This window comes from Falco rusticolus, chromosome 8, assembly GCF_015220075.1.
Source record: "Falco rusticolus isolate bFalRus1 chromosome 8, bFalRus1.pri, whole genome shotgun sequence".
In the NCBI taxonomy this organism is placed as follows: domain Eukaryota; kingdom Metazoa; phylum Chordata; class Aves; order Falconiformes; family Falconidae; genus Falco; species Falco rusticolus.
Genome location: NC_051194.1, coordinates 41877692 through 41894033, shown reverse-complemented (window position 1 = coordinate 41894033; position 16342 = coordinate 41877692). Strand labels below are relative to the sequence as shown.

General features: G+C 36.5%; 1 protein-coding gene and 1 long non-coding RNA gene across 8 annotated transcripts in view; one reads left to right on the top strand and one right to left on the bottom strand.

The window, feature by feature from the left end:
• Positions 1–16342, top strand: part of FIGN (fidgetin, microtubule severing factor) — a 106375-nt gene that overhangs the window by 68793 nt on the left and 21240 nt on the right. The gene's annotated exons all lie outside the window — the stretch shown is intronic.
• On the bottom strand, positions 11908–15991 carry LOC119152474. Its single transcript, XR_005105790.1, has 2 exons — positions 15948–15991; positions 11908–14503 (listed from the first exon to the last, which is right to left on the bottom strand). It is a non-coding gene; the product is annotated as an uncharacterized LOC119152474 (long non-coding RNA).

The following is a 16342-nucleotide window of genomic DNA, read 5'->3' as shown; positions in this document are numbered from 1 at the left end:
CCAGCACATATAATTTTTTTTTTTCTGTGTCCTATTATTTTGGCATGACCAGAGTGTTTTATCCAACATATCCCTTTTTACATCTTCACAGTCTATGACTTCATCAGACACCCTTTTCCACCTATTTTTGTTTTTCCTAAAGAACACATGCATTTCAGTATCTGTGTTCCAGCCCTGACTGCTGTTTCAATGTTTTTTGCTTTCCTGCAGTAGCTCATTCTACATCCTGTAGCACTTCAAACTTCTGGGTTTTTTTTAAAAATGCAAGAAGTCAGAGCAACAAACCTTAGAAGTATTTCTTACTGATTGGATCCAGTTCCCTAATTAGTCTATTCATGAACGATGCCATCTAACTGATGATTATATGCATCAAAATTGCTGTTTTCTTCTAGATGTCCATCGTATTTCCCCCCTCTGTTCTTTAAATGATTATTGTGTCCCTGGTTTTTTTTTTTTATTTCCCTCTTTCTTTGAATCAAATCCAGATGTGGAAAATATGTGCCTCTCCCAACAGTCTTCCTTTCTCTTTTATTTTACAGCTAATATGTGCATAGATGTGCACTCATTAATGAAGGAAGAATAGGGATCGCAATAGAAGTAGGGAAATAGTGGACACAGGCAAACTGTATTTGCAAAAACAAAACTCAAGATTTGCCTTTCTTAAAGGGGGTCATCCTCTGTTTTTTTGAGAGATTTTTTTTTTTCTCTTTTGGACATAATTTTTTTAAAACTATAAAAAGTTTCAGTGCAGACTTCTGGAAAATTTGGGATATGTCTCACTTTAATTGACCTACTATGTATGTTACACATAAAAAAAAAAAAAAGTCTAAGAAATAGGAAGTCAGCATACATATTTCACTGTCATTACTAAGAAACTTAATGTCAGTAACATTCTTGAAAGTTTTGCTGTTCCTCTGGAGTCTCCGAGGCTACATCATATAAACCAAGTGGAATCAGGACATACACTCAAGTGGGGGCTCAAGACCACTAACCTCCATACTGTACCATTTGTTCTCAAGGCTGGAGACTGGGATGTGGCCCACTAGATTTGTTAGCATAATAAAGTTATTTCTGGAGAGAAATAATATTTGCCAAGTAAGTTCCCATCTCTGCGTCTCACAGGAAGTATTTTTCCCCCACAGCAAGAAGTGAGAAATGTTTGTTTTCTTCTTAATTATCATGAATGACGGGTAGTAATCATGGTGGGTGAGAAGGGTTTGGGAATGAAGTTTTATATCTGAGCTGTTAAATTTCTCAGGCTTCAGCCTGCTTTGGAATCAGTTGCTCTGAGTAACTGTGCAGAATGGGGAAGAGGAAGGAAAGTACTTTGCTTTTTCTGAAGTGAATCACTGTCCCAGGCTCTGTGTGAGAACTGGGATTCTTTAGAACTAGGAATGTCGCTCCAGCATCCCTGATAAAAACACACTGTCCTAGTTTTTGTTCTTTCTACAGGCTCACAATTATTCTCCACAAATGGTTCATATCAAAGTCATCCTCTTTGTACCTTACAGTCTTTACTATGAGAAAAAGTGCTGCTGTCCTCTCTCCATCTTCAGGAGGCCCTCTTCTCTGTCCTCTCAAGGTATAAAACCAGCCTGTTCTAAATGAACAACTTTTGCATGGAGAGGGAGGGAAAAGGGGAGTACTTTTCACTAGAAAACAGTCCAAATTTTAGGATGCATCTTTGAACTGAACAGATGTTGCTTGAGCCTCCTGAGATTTTCTCATCACTGTTACTCAGCGAAACTGTATTTATAAGATTATTTTAGCATCAAAACACAACTGCATTTAATTCCACTGGATTGCATTTTGGGTACTTGGAGCAGACATTGCTGTGTGTATTGGCTCTGCAGAGTTCTGAAAGAGATTTAAGAAACAAATATCACGGAACAAACATGCCAAAATAAAAATACAATTATAACTCAAAATGTCTTGTCGTTTAGGTTGAAGGAAGAAAAGGAAAGCTAATAAAAGAAGAACATATGTGTATTTTTAGCCACAAAATTAGTTTATTCGTTTTTCTATGCCACAGTGCTACATTATCTCATAGAACAGGTGAAGAAAGAAATACTGTGGAGAATACTTTATATAAGGACATTTTTTACATGTAACTAACTGACAAACAGAGTTCAGATGCTCACAGTGCTAACACAGGTATTTTTAATAAGAAAATTGGTGCAGAAAAGCACCAAATAACTAGAGTAATGATGAATTTTTTTAACTCCTACTGGGAGTATCTTTTTCAAAGGAAAAATAGCCTAAGCCAAAAGGTTGAAAATTGCAGAAATGGAAAGCAAAATTTAAAAATAACATTCTATGCAATGTCATTACAACTTTCTTTTTCTTTTGAGTTCCTGTATTTGGGGAGTTTCATTTTATATTGAGGAACTTTCTGCTGCGTTATTTACTAGTTTTGCATCTTCTGATATACTTAGCAATACTGCAGATAGAGATCAGATAAATACAAATAGAACTTTTTCACCATTCTCTATTATGTTATATATGCTTACAAAACAACTATTGTCTTTGCTTCACTGTGCACTACCTATAAGAATGATCTTGCTCAAAGTGAAAACTCCCCCTGATTTCAAGCTGCATAAAAGTCAGTGTTTTTCAATGGGAAGCTGGTGATGATCTTGAGAATTAACTGCAACAGGAACTGCAAGTGCTCATTATTTCCTTAATTTGTACTTGCTGTGAAAAATTTGTATTGTCACACTTAGGCTTGATGGCATTAGGCATAACTTTGACTTTATAGAGGGCATCAAAAATGTTGAACAGATAAATATGCTTCATTTAAATCATAAGTTACTTTGTTGAAACTGAGAGTATAGCTGTGTTGTTCTTTTCCCTGGTGGTACAGCTGTGAGGTAAGAGTGAAAAGAAATGTGATCCTTAATTTCCATGTTGGCAAAATCCTTTCAAAGACTCAGTTATAGTCTAAGGTAAGCGGTGCTTTAAATTGATGTGGTTTTCCTCAGTGGTGAGGTGAAAGTGAAATTAAGCCCAATACTTTTCCTGTAGAAATGGCTCCTAATGCTACAGTTATAAGCTAGATGTCATGAATCAGCAGATAGATAAGTCTGTAGAATTGCTATGCATGAAACAAGTTATCTTATTTAGCCACATGTTGAGACTAACTCCATTTCTCCCTTGCATGTGATATTTCGCTAAGCAGTAACTTAATTTTAATACACAAAGTAGTAAACTGCTATCCTTTGGAATCAATTTTACAGAAACATTTAGTCAATGCTGTTTGGAAAGAATAAGTTCAGTATAAGCTGTCATACATTAATATCTAAGTTATTTTCTGGACCAAATGTATCGAAGCATTAGTGTATGCTGCTTTTTCTGAAGTATCTGCATACATTTTCCTTTAGACTATATCTGATCATTTTTCTGATAGGCTGGATAGTGCATGGATGGCTTTTATGTGTGAGTGGGTACATTTTATATTACTTAGAATAAACAAGGTTACATCTTAATAATGCTTTAATAGGAGTTTCATTGATTATGTGTCACTCCTGTTAGTTCATAGGAGTTTCTATTAGGCATTTACCTGGGTGCATTTTGTGTGATTATGGCAAGCTTTCAGTGGTTGCACTTCATTCATTGGCTGTACTTAGCATTATCTCCTTTTTTATTTTCATTCATCTGTAAGATTCTGTGTTATTTCTCATGGAAGTTTACAATGGTGATGGGAATATTGCATAAGAAAAAAAAAAAAAAAGGGGGGGGAAGGAAACTTGTGCCCTGTTACAGATTGTAGTAATACGTGTGTGCCTGTTTATTTGAAAGAATATTAATTTTTTTCTTAGGCATCCATAGTCATTTCAAAATACAGCATGGAGTGCAGCAGTTCTATCAGATACTGTATGTAATATGGTCACATAAACCTCTCAAGGCATAAATCTTCAATGCATGGGAGTTGTTTTATATCCCAGGCTTTCTAAACACTATACTAACTATAGAGACTGTATCAATCTGATCGTTTGGGACCAGAATTACAGAACATAAAGAGTGGAGTGCTGTGTGAAAGGTGAGATCTCTGTATTTGAATTTTACTTGAACTGATCCATAAAGTTATTTTTAGAAGTTACATTCTCATAACATCTACATAACCTGGTTTACTCTAATCTGATTTTTCCAAGCTTTTTAAGCAGTGCTGAAAATTACTTTAGGGAATAGATTTGCTTTCAAACTGAGTTTTCAGAATAAAGTTCGGGTCATTGTGTTCCTTAAGAGATTGGCTGAATGCCACTAATAGTATGTTGTGACTGTTTTTAAATCTGACAGTTGGCTACAATACACTTGAGTAACTTCCAGCTTTATTGTCAAGCCAAGGTATGGTTTCAGTAGAGATGCTATCTGGCATCCACAGAAGATATTATCGTCAGTTAGAAGTAAGATGCACTTCATCATTTTTTGCAGGTTTGCTCATTATGTTGTGCCCTGCGTTTGAATTAAGTTTAAAAAAAAAAGTAAAATTAAAATGTCAAATTGCAGTTTAGTAGCCTTTGAGGTTTGACATGAATATCAATAAATAAACAAAGCTTATGGAGCACATTTAGTATCTCAGTTTAGAGGGTGCTTTAAAATATGTTTTCAGATAAAAATAATTACATTTCAGAATTAGTCTCATTGATCTGAGAAAAGGCAGATTTGTAGATGTAGATAATATCCTTTATTAGACTAGTGGCTATAGCTGGAACTGTTGAAGAAGTGTTTGTTTAACTATTCCATCTGGTTCATTAAAAGAATATTCATTATCATTACTTTTTGTGTAATATGGATGGAGTCAAAGTGAAATTCTGCACCAGCATGTTCCTCATTGCTGAGACAACAAAATATCACTTCCAAATGTATTTTTTTAAACACTTCTAGGAGATCATGCCACTGCACAAACAAGGAGCCTTTGAGATCTAACCTTCTCAGGCAGTTCTGTTTCTGCCCAGTTTATCTTCTATTAGCAGAACAATAATTAATGGGATGACTCTTTTTTTTTTTTTTTTTTATGATGCATTACTTACAAAATATTAACACTTGCTTAACTGTGGGCAATAGATACTCTTTTTTTTTTTCCTGTTTTTGGAGTCTCAATTAATTTACCATTCTGAATTACAAAAGTCAATGTTGCTTAAAGCATATACTACTTTATTTTTTCCCTACGAAGGTTTAGTTATTGTAGAGTAAGACATTAGGATGGTGGATCTACACAAATACGTGTGCACGTCAAACCTGGTGCTTTCCTGATATGTCCATTCAAGTAAAAAGAATAGTGCTGAAAAACAATTGAACTGATAGTTGAGCCTAATAGCAAGCTACCACGCACTATGCTGTTTTTAATCCTGTGAATTTGGGCTGTATCATGTAGGTCTTCAAAGCATTAAGCATTTGTGAACCAGTTTATGCAAGCTCATGAATATCAGAAGTCAAGAAGACTTTAAAGGTATTCAGGTACCAAGAGACACAGATTTAGAACCCTACTGTGGTTTTGAAAATCACTAGTTTGTGTGTTGAGGTCACATGTCTGATCTTGTCTTCAGCAGCTGTGAGCCACTCCTTGGATGGAGGTTGCACATATCTATCAGACCTGATGATTTATCAAATGCAATCTTTTATTCTAAAGGACAGCCAACTTCATAATGCTTGCAGCTGCAGTTAACGGAGAGAAGCAGAATGGTGGGGCTGGCTACCTCCCTGACATGGGTTTGATTCTGCCCAGCTCATGGCGCTGGCGCAGCTAGGACCTGAGGGACCATGGGCTGACGGGGGTGACCTTTGGGTGACAGGGGCAGTATGGCTGACTGAAGAATAATGTGAAATAATTTGCAAGTCTGATTTGCTGTTCTTGCAGAGTGGAAGTTGGTGGGGTGCAGTTTCTAATGTGAATTAATGGTTGAGATGGGGGCATTTATACGCGAATCCAGAGACGGCTTCACAAGCCCATCTCTGGCTACCATGTGTGGCAGCAACAGCAAAGATGGTTACACCTCCCATGTAACAGCAATATATTAAAATTTATAGCTTTTATTTGTAAACTCACAGATCATGTGCCACACTGTGTAAAGTGTGATTTTTTAGATTTTTTTTTCTTCTGGTTTAACATTCAAAGTTAGTGTCATCCTAATTAGTTTCCACTGACAGAATAAATATTGTTCCATCTGTGCACTATTACAGTCAGCAACGGAAGGTTTAAAACACTTGAGCAGTAGATGTCAAGTAGTCTGTAAAGGGACTGGAAAGCAACTAATTTTGGATTATTTTGCATATATCACCATTCAAGAAGGAGGTTATAGGAGCAATTCTCATCTGTACTACTATCATCCCAAATTATGCCAAAATTTTGTTCCCTTTTTTTCAACAAAACTTACTTGATAATGATCATGAATACTAAAATGAAGGATTTCATGCATTATGACAACATAGAAACATTAAACCTTTTTTTTGTGTGTGTGTGTACAAGTTTGCAAATGTGTTTAAAAGGGAAAGATTTATTATCATATTGCTGAGAGTGGCCCAGATGAACTAATATCCTTATTTATTAGACAATCCTGAGACCAGAGGCAGAGCAACTTGTCAGGAATCTCCTTTCCTTTTCCAGTGCATATACCATGTAAAAGAAAATACACATTTATAAAAGGTAATTCTGTTTATTTAAGCCTTATTCTTGGAAATTTCTTTGGCACTGATTAAAGCAAATGAAATTAAAAAGCAAGTCAACACTATGTTTAGAGTTCATTTTGGTGTTGTTCTGGAGGGCTCTGAAAAACTAGTCGGGAAGGAGAGACAGGCACATAGAGTTGTCTCTAAGAAGTATAGTTAGTCTCTGGCTGCAAGTCTGTCTGACATTGAAAATATTTCTTGTGAGTAATAATCCTTTGCTTTATGTGATGGAATTTTTCCAGTTCAACTTCTTGTCCTTCTTGTAGCTTGATTAAACAAATTAATTTTTACATAATTGGAAATCAGCGCAGCTCTTCATGAAGATGTTGCTCGGCATTTAAAAAATAGTCTTAAAAGAACATTAACATCTCAACTATTTAAAAAGAGGCAAATCCTAGGCAGCGTTCTTAGGAAATGCAGTAGACTATATAAATCCGATTACACAAATTCTTTCTTAGCTGAAACAGGACCGTATCTGGCGATATCTAAGAAATGTATAGCTAACACCCCCAAGTATCCAAAAATATTCAGTATCTGCGTATTATATTAATGACTGAAATTGTTCAGTATATGTCCCTTTAGATATCCATTAATAGTTTTGTCTTTAATTCTCAGCAACATTAAAGTGGAGGTAGATGTAAATATTTTGTTAGCAATTATATAATGAAAACCTTTAATTTGCATAAAATTATTATATTTCAAGAGCATGCATTCAGCTGTAGAAAGCAGTTGACTGCCAACCTTGTTTACAAAGGCACAGAAACCTGTGCAGAGTTGCTGGGGAGGTTGTTTTGTTTGTTTGATTGTTTGTTTTCCTACATGTTAAAGTTATCACATGTAAAAGAAAAAAGATGCACTTGCTCTTCTCTGTTTCTTAACGTGTTGAATATATTGGTTTTGCTCTTAGAAACAAAACCATTGTAGACATAATGGAGGAAAAAGCACTTACTGGGAATTTAACAATTCAGCCTTCTTTACTGGAAGCTCATGTTATTCTTTTATATGATTTTTGCTATAGAGATTAAATTATATGGCAGTTTTAAGGAACTAAAACTCATAAAAGATATGTCCTTAGAGAAATGTTATTCTACATTATGCTTAAATAATTAGACTTCTGTCTTATTGAAATATATGTTCTTTGGATTTAAAAAGAGATAAAAGTATGAATATTGGCATGATTAGGAAATTATATTGCATCATAGTGAGATTGATTGGTAGTTGAATGAAAATGAACTAAAAGGCTTGGAGAAATAAATGCATATGCTATTATGCACCTTAGACAAACGTTCTTGTGTTTACCCGAGTTATAGGAGACTTACGCAGGTGGGAAGAGAAATCTTTCTATGCTTGGTTTGTGCGTGTCGCCATTTTTGCTGTGAAATCGATCATAAACAAAGAATAAGCTCACACTGAGACAGAGTGCGCTTTAACAATTTCACCATTTCACAACTGGTTTTACATCATCTTTGAAAACCCATAAAAATTAAATACATGCTGAAATGGCACACTGGCCTTATCTGGTAAGGATCCCTTATTTATTTAAGTTTTTGTTGTTGTTTTTGTTGTTGTTGTTTTTTTTTAACCAATTTCACCAATTGGTTGGGCTAGGCCAAAGAGATGCACATCTCGGGGAAAATTATCTAAGAAATAATTTAAAGGTTATAGTTAGAGAAATGCCTTTCTGGTATTCTGAAACCATTTTATTGATTTCTCTACCCCCCTTGAGGTTTTTTTTTCTTTTTGGGGTTTTGGTGGTGTTTTTTGTTTGGTTTTTTTTTTTTCATTTATATCTGTCCTCCAAAGGCCTTCTACACATTGAAGTCCACAGTGGAACTCACTAGTGCGGATGAAGCAGAGAAACCACTGCAGGATTCCCTATTTCAAAGCTGAACCAATATTCACCATTGACACATTCATTCATCTGTGCAGGGTCATTGGAAATCCTCTTTCTCTAGTTTTTCCTTCCCTTCAGGGAGCAGTGCTTAAAAGAGCAAACCCCTGGTGTGAAGAGATAGAAAAATTCTCAGCGTGGCCAGTGGTGCCAGGAATCGAATTAAAGTTGTCCATTTGCAGATGACTGTATACTCAGGTCCCAGTATTTTCAGCTATGGGGCTTGCTGCTGCTGACGTTTTATTTGAAATGCTGTTGGCAGCACTCAGTTGTATTTAAGGAAAAAAAAAATGGGGACAAAAAGTAGTTTCTCAAAAATAAGAAAAAGTGCTGATTTTCAAAGTGCATGCGGTTCCTGCTGTTCCTTTTAGGTCTGGAGGTTGTTAAGGATCATGTGCCAGAGAGGTAAATAATTACAGAATTTACTTCTTTGGGTAATTTAACACTTGTCACTTATTCTGCTATTGTTGACATCTCTATTTTGGCATAAATCAGATTTTGACATTACTAAACCTACAATTTGTTTTTCTTCGCACACATTCTCTCTCCCATGTGAAAGGCACGGGGAAGACACAGGCTGCCATGAAATCTGAAATGCCTGCAGTCAACACGAAGAGTGCCTCTTTTTTTCAGTTTCATTTCCTGTTAATAGAGATGAACTTGGTGAACACATTGGGGCACGTCTAGAAATTGTCAAACAGAGTTTCTGTATACGGACCTCTGAGAATTTAAAAAAGTCTCTGTCAGTTTGGAGGATGAAAGGATAAGCATACTTAACCATTTGGTCACCTGCCCAAATTCCCACCCCAGCAACACAATCATGCTCCCCCAGCATGTGGGTGGCAGAGGGGTTGGTGTGGCATATCCCTATCCTTGGTGACTGCTACAAGGTTTCAATTTTGTCACTAATTTCAAAGAAATCTCAGGCAAAGGGTATTTCTATAAGTAACGCTGGCACGATCTGCCTCCAGCATAAATTGCAGTCTCTTCAAGGAGCATTGGGAAAGGGAAGTGGGAGAAAACTGGAGGTTACAAATTATACTACTACCTAATTATGCAGCTTTATTCATATGACTAGTGAGATACCCACATGCATGTTAGCAACACGGAGGCCTCAATTACAGACATTCATAACAACTTGAAGAAGGGAGCAGGGGAACTGTTCAAACAATTTAAATTCTCTGTCATAGCAACTTGTGGCTTTAGGTAGAGCTATCCCCAAAATTTAAATTTTCTTTTTCAACTAAATCACACAGGTGGTATCTTTATGCAGTGCATATGAAAGTAAGCTTATTGTTCATCCCATAACCAACATTTCTATACCCAAGTATGTGAGGTGTTACGAAGAGGTAACATTACAGTGAGACATTTTAATCTAGTTGAATGACCTTACACAAGTGGAAGAATTTTTCCAAGAGGGGCAGCGCAGTAATGAGGGTGAGGTGTGTCCTAAAATGGCCCAGAGCTCATTCTAGCTTATCAACTACTGCTACAATTCCTAATTTGTTGGCCACTAGTGCTTTTTCTGGGCAGTCTATCATTTAAAGTGCTGTGAGAGACAGTTTAATCATTTTAAGAGTATGCTGTGTAACTGATCTTGGAAGTGCCCAGTACTTGCCAGAGATTTATTGGAAAAACATTTGTAGCATGACTGTCTTTCCTTTGAAAATAGTCAAAATATTAAAAAAAAGCAGTCATGCTCAGCAGCAGTTTTCATTGATGCATTTAGGGCATTCCTCCTCTTTAGCAATCCAGACCTTTTTAAGAAATGTCATTTCTGGTTATTCTCAATACAGAATGGCCCATCAAAGCTACCTTGGTGCAACCTTACCTCTTAAATATCAGCCTGTGGCCTCTAACCATTTGTTATCAAATACTTCTTAGTTCAGCTGTGACAAACTCTCTGTTTAATACATAGAATGAACAAGACATGGATACAGCCCAAGGCATTTTTCATTAAAACAAATATAGGATATTTATTTTAAAAATTTTGGAAGTATTCTTGAAAAGGTGGCACAAGATCTTTTGTATCATAATGTGCCTAAATAATTATTTGCATTTGCCTAATGAAAACAATGCGAAGTTTAAAGAAAAAAAAATCGTAATAACTAACAAAAACTTTATTTAAGGCCATGGACAAATTTAAGCCTTCCTTAACCTTAGAAAGGACTTAGCAGGTACTTGAGCATAAAGGTTCTGCCTCATTTTCCTGTCTTTTGTGGACTAAAGTTTCTAAAGGCCTCATCAATGCAATTTCCTTCTTCCTACTGTCTACTTTACTCTTTACTCTCAATACTCAATACAGTAGCTATACCTGCAGAACAGCTAACCCCACACACTGTGTAGTGGGTTAGGTATGCACCTGCCACTCCGCCAGCGGACATAGGCTGAGATGGGATTTCTCCACACAAACTTCACAAGCCATTGTGTGTGCGCATGTTGAAGGGCTGTGCTGTATCTGCAGACATAAATTCCTAAAGTGAGTGACAATCACCCAAACTGGCCTTCAGTACATGAAGAAACAAGAAACATGCTTGGTAGGTGGTACGAACAGGGTGCTGCTTTGTTAGCTTGAGAAACCTTTGCTGTCCTGTTTTCTGACCACCCTTTAGCACTGCTACTCTGGATGTGGCACAGCTTTAAGGTTGAGGTAGAGGACGGTGCAGAAATACATGTAAAGAACTATGGGAGAGGGAAGGGGAGAAGGAGATGATCATATATGTCAGATACAGGAGGAAAGATGCATCTGAAAGATCTGTGTCTGTTGGAGGAGATCTGGCTCACTGCCAGTGAATAAACTGTTAACAGTTATTGAGTAGAAAAAGCAATTAACTGAATGGTTTTTACCTTTTTTATGAATAAAACTATGTCGTTCTCTAGGCAGAAATAATCTTGCAGTACACTGCAGTGCAGCAGGTTGCTGAAAAAAGGGCCACTTACAAATTCTCAAAAGGACATGCCTTTGGGATTGCAGTTGATATAGTTTGTACCGGGATAGTCCAAAACATGTTTATTCTGGTTATATGCTTTTTCTGTCTGCTAGATTCCAGACTAGAAACTGTGCCATCACTAGAGACAAACATCATCTCTGCTCTGGGTAGGGAAATAAATATGTGTGTACAGTTAGACACACATAAATACATACAGAGGCACTGAGAGAGGTTCTCTAAACGAAGGCTTTATATTGTGCCTCTTTAAAAATCTATGTAAAATACAAATGCAGAATCAAAACTGTGATAGTGAGGAAAGTGTTTCCCATCTCATGCTCCAGGGCATAAGCTAATCTGCTGCTGAGATCAGGCAGGAACCCCCCTCCAACCCTGCGTTGTTTTTCATTACGCAGCTGGCTGTTTGCATTATGTTTTTTATTAGAACTTCATTGTTTAATGACAAAGATTCAGAGTTATGCTAAAATAAATAGAAAGCTCTATAGTGGAAAAGCAGAAAATAGGCTCTATGAAAAATAAAGTCAAGGACTACTAGATTCTACTATGCTCACCCCAATCCCTCCAAAGCCTGTGAACGTTTCCCTTGCTCACACATGCATTTTCTTTATTAACCCCCAGCCCCCAGACAAACCCACAACTGTATTATAAAGAACCTGGTGTTGTTCCTTTTGACTCATTCATTTTATAAGGACATATTCCCATAAGTATTTTCAGTCAGGGAAGTTGTGTACTAGACTGCTCTACTTTTAAAGAAAGACCTACCAGCCACGTCTGTGTGTTTAAACAAATCCGAAGTGCAGGGAATATTGTCTTCCACAATACAAATGATTCCAGTTCTGTTGGACAAATGTTCTTATCTGCTGCAATTCGTCTATTATGTAACTTTTGCAAATGTGCTGTAATAGAACAGTAACCTCTGCAGTCTGCAGAGGTGGTTTGTGTGCAATTGTTTGGAAAAGTTGGTCGCTTCTGTTTGGAACAATGAATTTTACTTTGGGGTTTTTTGGGGGGTTGTTTTTTTATAAAAGCCAACCAACAAACAATGCAGAACATCAAGTGAAACAATTTTGTATGGTATTTCATCCAAGCTGTACTCCACAAAAATATCTGAATAAAATTACCATAAACAACAGAGAAATCTGAGATATTCTGTACTCAAAGGCATCCTACAAATTGTTTATGGTACCTTTTGCTGAAGGGCAAACTGTGATTGATGCTGGGTCCTGACTGGGAGAAGTTGGACTGTAATATTGGAATTTCACTGATGGAGAAGAAAAATAATATATATGCTGCTGTAGAAGGTACAACAGATCTCACGTGGACTCCAGTTCCTGCTGTTTATGTTGTCTTTTGGCAGAGTTGTCCTGAGACAAACCACTCCAGGACTCACCTTTTGATAACAGCAAACGTTACTACTAGAGCTGTCTCCTCCTGCGTGGCCATGCCCCTCTGGAGAGTCCTCACCACCTGGCACCACAGAGGTGCTGCCATGAGGTGGCAACTTCATGGGTCTTAAGGGTTTTTCTTAAGGGTTTTTCTTGCTGTCTGTTTTTAGGATCCTGTTGATCCTTCTCAATGATTCACACTGTGTCGGGGCAAATTCTGCCTCAAGCTTAACCTGCCCCTGTAGCTTCACCTCCTTCTTTGACTACACTTTTGTGATTTTTTATGCTGGTCTGTACTCCTGTATATATGATACTCCATCTCAGAGTAGCAGCAGTAGTGTAAAATTTGGTAGGTTCTAGTTCTTCAATGGAAACTTCTCCGAGAGTCTGATAAAGAAGGCTTTTGTGATCGGGCTAAGCAGACCTAGAGATATCAGAAGGAAGAGTCGCAATTTCTATTGAAAGTCAAGCATTGTTTGGGGTCAGCATCTTAGGTGAGCAGACTGGTGTTTCGTAGGCTTGATAAAATACTGATGGATCTGAGGCTGAACTGTGATTTCTTTTTTTTTTTCTTTTTTTCTTTTTTTTTTTTTTTTTTGTGGGTGGTAGTGCTAGGATACGGAAGCAATACACTGAAGGTTCTTCCCTGCTTTAATTTTACATTACGAGTAAGAAAGGATGAATACCATAGTTTTATAATGATGCCTAAGATACCTCCTGTGGATGCTACATTTCTGTCAACCTCAGTTTTAAACTACTAAAAATATCATAATGTATGATATTGAAGGACTTACTGATGAGCAATTGATGCTTCAGAGCATCTGCGCTTAGTAAAATCAACAGTACAAAATGCATATTACGCATCTTAGACCATCGGGTTGTCACTCACAAACGATGTGAAGTTTAATGCATTATTCAGAAGTGCAAGAGGAGGCAGTCCAAAGCAGCTGTGGAGTCTCTGTTATTTTATTTTATGGGTTTTTACGTTGTGTTATTTTACAGACAGCAGAAGCTAAGTATGTGGCTTAAAGGTGCAGTTTGGAATTGCATGATAGGGTAAGCAGCAGCACTAGAAATGTTGGATCTGAGTGCAAATTCAGTTCAGCCTTAAGAAACTGGAAGTTATTTTGATCTGAAAGCTGCAAAAACCTATCCGGGAATGAGTTCTGGATATGGGATTGGGTGTCTCTGTGTGTGTGTCTGTCCCTTTTTTTCCTCATAGTGCAAAGAAGCACATACCACAACATCAAATAAAACTGGCATTAATTTGATAGTTTCAGTTCTCATCGTTCTATTAATTCAGAAAGCTGCAAACAGATACGGAGGCTTAGAAGCTACATTTAGGATTACTGAAATTTGGGGGCTAGTGTATACAAAAGATGTAATGAAAGCACTCATTCAGTAAAGGAACTCTTCTTAACATCTTAATGTGGAATTCTGATATAAAAATCTTGGTTCAAGAGAATTAGTTTTAGTTTTCATCATTTTGTTGGTGGTTTCATTATTGATTACTCATCTTTATGTGCTTCTTTCCAAAGTCTTGGCTGCTGACACAAATCTTCTCCAGGAGAATCTAGTAAGCAAAACAACATTTGCATCCCTATGTATTTCTCCTAGTGGGAGACAAAAAAATAGTCTTGGTCATTTCTTATTGATAACTTTAAATATTATGTCGGACCTAAATCAATCTGGTGAGAGAACAGCGGCTATTCCTCAAGATTCACTCTAGATATTTAATTAGCTAGAGCTTATACATGCAATTTATTTTCTTTTTTGCCTCTTTCAGCATGTTAGGTACTAGTATTGATATGACTAGTGCAGCAAGGTGTACATCTAGTTAAATTGAACTTTCTATTGATGAAAACTTATCTCTTGCTGATGGCTGTGCTTTATGAATAATATATGTCGCAGTGTTACATTTTCAGAGCTGTGGTGTTCTTTGCGTTAGGAATGGGGGTTTTGGTACTGTGTAGGTACTAGGACTTGATAATATGTGAAATGTAGGAAAAACACCATTAGTTGTGTGTGTATGTGTAAATATATACGTATATTCTCTATTTTTTTCTCAAGCGTTTTCAGCTGTTACTGTGGAAGGAGAACTGACAAGTGTTTCTTCAAGTATCTCTTGTTACTGGCCATTTTTGTTCATTATCATTCAGCTGGTGACAACAACATTTATTATTTGTATATTAATGACTGGAAATTGTTAAGTGGTGGAAGAGCAGTCAAACAAAGCTAGATGGAATTAACTTTATGCATGCTTGGTAGACGACGTCCGATTTACAGTACTCTGTGCATTCCCCAAATAGTCTGTGATTAAGTACCATTTACAGAGCTAATCCAGCCTAGCACAGTCTTTTAAGCAGTTTTGAAATTTGCTCTGGAAATATTATTGAACCCCAAGTATTTTCAGATATATTTTCAAGAAAGAAAAGAAGTCTATATTGCAGTAAATCTATCATCACAGCTACCAATTCCTTGAGCTTAATTATGACACTACTAAATGTGAAAATCTATTCAGCGCTAGGAACACTTTTCACATTACATTCACGCTAAAGATTGGCTGTTAAGAGCTCATTACTGGTAGTTTTCTAAAGAGCGGTTTATTAAACACTGTTACCTAATAAGCATCTTTGGTGGTGCAAATTGCTGAAAACAGTAATGAGTCTGATTAGACTTCATTTCAATTACGACAGCTTGTCTAGCAAAAAAAAAAAAAAAAAAAAAAAAAAAAAAAGAGAGAGGGAGAGAAAGAAATCTCTCCTTGATGCTTTGGAATCTGGCTACAAGGCATTAGATGGTTTAAAAGGAAAATGCCACCTCTGTGTTTCCCTTGCACAGTTCAGTAATGAACAGAGAGCTGTCCAAGTAGCCGTCCAATTTAACACAGAAAAACTAGATGGGCAGCATTGGAGGCACAATCCTGTTTGCTTAAAAATTCTACAAAGGCTTTTCAGTTAATATACCTAAATAGGGTCACATTTAGGTTTCCTCTGTTTCCCTTGCATAAAAATATAAAGCCATAAGAAAAGAAAAATTAAAATTATTAACTCCTACCTGCTTTGCAGAGGTTATGCATTCCTCTGATTAGTGTAACACACCTTTCAGTTCTTATCTGTAAATCTTTTACAGATCTGTAAATCTTTTACTTGCAATCACAAAGCTCACAGCTTTCACAGTACCTTATGATTCAACCTGGTTTTTAATTTATTTTTTTTTTTCTGAAGTAAACACAAAGGTTAATACATTTTTACTACTGGATTCAAATACTTCAGTGAATATTTGTTAGTTCATGAGCTTAATTTTTGATGCTAAGCGTGCTTAACTGTATTAATGTTAAGCTTTCTTGTAAGTCTTTCCTGTATGTTACTTACATGTTTCAGAAGAAAAAGAGAAGTGTTAACAGAAAAAAAGAATTTAAAGTGATAGTTGCCAATATTTAGTAAAATCCT